The sequence below is a fragment of the Zalophus californianus genome, chromosome 2 (genome assembly GCF_009762305.2).
Source record: "Zalophus californianus isolate mZalCal1 chromosome 2, mZalCal1.pri.v2, whole genome shotgun sequence".
Classification (NCBI taxonomy): Eukaryota; Metazoa; Chordata; class Mammalia; order Carnivora; family Otariidae; genus Zalophus; species Zalophus californianus.
Window position 1 is genome coordinate 121871713 of NC_045596.1, and position 2782 is coordinate 121874494.

The following is a 2782-nucleotide window of genomic DNA, read 5'->3' on the forward strand; positions in this document are numbered from 1 at the left end:
CCATGGTGGGTTTCGTCTCCCAACAGTGGCAAGGACACCTGTATAGTCTTGCCTCAGAGCTATGTCAGCTCTCTTCCTCTCTGTCAAAACATACATCACAGGAACAACGACTACCTTTATGTTGGATAGGACATCATGCTGGTCCACAATATCAGTAAGATTATGCTAATGAACCATAATCAGCAGGAGATTGCATAAGCCCTAGGTACCTTGTAAGTCACATGCATGCCGGAAGGTGGAAAGTTAATTCCACAGAAATTCCGGGTCTCCACATCGATGAAGGTTTTAGGGGTCAAGTTGCCTAAAGCATACCAGAACCACCCCCTCTAAAGGAAAGAAAAAATTGTTGTCATCTGTACCTCCTACCACTAGGAGGTATTGTGCACTTTGGCCATCTTTGGATTTTGGAGGCAGCTATTTCTCTTGAAGTTATGTCTCCATGATGAGCTCAGTATTATCAGAGGCATGAGTCATGAGGTTCATTATCTGATGAAAATGGTATATTCAGGACCAGGCTCTGGTTGATGTAGAAGGCCCCCTAAAATTATAATAGGTAGCTTAGATCTTATGTCACCTACCTGTGTTGTACCAATGGCTCTCCCTTAACTCCTCTGGGGTTGTGAGCTATAACCAACTGCTGGAGGAAAAAGGGCCTTGGACCTGATTCACAGAGTTTGGATTCCTGCAGCCCATCGTCCTTCCCTCTGTTTCTGAATGCAGCCCTCATGTGGCCCCGCATGGAGTGCTGTGTCCTCCTCTGCAGGGTGCCAGTACATGTGACTAATAAAGTGCTGTCAGTCTCGTCTGTCCAGCCCTGGGTGTCATGTGTTCAGCCATCCCATAGCCCTAGGATGAGAATTTCTTCCTCTTCAACAGGGTGAGAGGAGGTGATTGAAACAGGAGTGGCCCCACCACTCTGCAAACTTAGCCTCTACTGGATTAGAGGTCCTGGTTCGAGGAAAGTGGGGTCTTGGTTCAGAGAGAACAGTGAACGTTCCACAAAACTATGAACTGCAACAATGCCCTGGCCCCTTTGGGCTTCAGTTTTAGAAGGCTTTGTTTATATATCTTCAAGTTCACTGATTCTTTCCTTGGCTGTGTCCAATCTATCACTAAGCATTCTTCATATCTGCTATAGTGTTTTTTATTTGTCACATTTTCGTTCCATTCTTCTTAGAATCTCCATCTCTCTCCTTACATTACCCATCTGTTCCCCACTTTTTCCATTAGAGCCCTTAGCATATTAATCATTCTGGTTCTAAATTCCTGGTCTGATAATTCCAAAGTCTCTGCCATGTCTGAGTGTTAGCCTTATGCTTGCTTTAGCTCTTCAAGGTGTGACTTTTGTCTTTTAGTATGCCTTGTGATTCTTTGTTGGCAGGAGGATATAATGTACTGGGTAGAGAGAATGAAATACATAGGACTTTAGTATACAATTTTATGTCTATCTGGCTAGGACTTAGGGTAGGTTTACTGCTTGCTGGAGCTGTAGGTGTCAGAGGCTAGTATTTCCTCTGGTGGTCTTGTTTTTGTCCCCCTTGTTGTTGTTGGGTTTCCCCAAAAGCTTCTTCTTAAATAAAGCCTGAGGTGGGCAGTTACTTCGTTTGTAATCCCCTGTTATTACACAGAAGAGCTATTGATGTTTTGGTAAGGTGTGGGGGAAGGAAGAACATTCTATAGTCCTATCATTAGGTCCCAGTATTTTAGTGAGCTCACATCTCTGGGCTGTGACCTTCACAAATGCTTCTCAGGTTTTTTTCCTCCCCCTTAGGTGAGATAGGAAGGCTAGAAAGGGCTGGAGCTGGGTATTTCTCTTCCCCCAACCAGGCTCTGGTAAATCCCATGTTGTTAGGTTCCTGTCAAATATTCTCCTTGAGGATAGGCCTTATTAAGGAGAACAGAGAGCTCTGGACTGTTGCAAAATGGCTACCTTTGCCATCACCCTGCTTGAAGTACAAAGGGATTTTTCTCCAGTCTTCACCATAAGAACCTGGTAGATCTCCTTGAAGGTAAAACTCACAAAAGTGTGGAGGCTTCCTAAGACAGCTCTCCACCCTGGCATTTGTAACTCTCAAGCTTGTCCACACGGAGCCTCTGGTAATTAATTAATTACAGTTTAGGCTTTCTGACCCCAGCACTTGTTCCCACAGGGTTTTCTGCTCTGGTAAGCTGTGATTCTCTGTATCCACCTGTATGTCTCTCCAACTTTGGAGACAGAGGTATCCCCTGTGACCTCAATTCTCTGATGGATCTGAGAATGATCATTGGTTGATCTTTAGCTCGTTCAGCTTTTTTCTTGTTTTGTGGACAGGTGTGATGACTTCAAAGCTCCTTACACACTAGATCAGAAACCAGATGTCAAGACTTTCTTTTGCTTGTCATTTATGGACAAAATTAGTACTGTAATATTACTTAATAAGAGTTTTTACTCAATATTTTACTAATAAGGCTGCCTACCATGCCTTGTAATATTGCAACATTCTTGCTGCATGTGTATAACCATACGCAGATGACAAAAAAAAAAACAACAACAACAGAAAATGGAGCTAATAAGGCATGAAAGGTAAGGGCTGGTGTGGTATGTGGGCCATGGGGTCTTGTGCTCTGCTGGGGTTAGTCATGATCAAGCTGAAGAGCTCCTGCAGTGCGCTATGACCTTGCTGCCTATGTTCCAAGGCTATTGCTTGGTTCCCATATCTCCACTGAATCTGAAATCTCGCCCACCTATTGTCACACTTAGAACCTAAGAGACAACAACAAAAGATGCTCCAGCCATATGCAC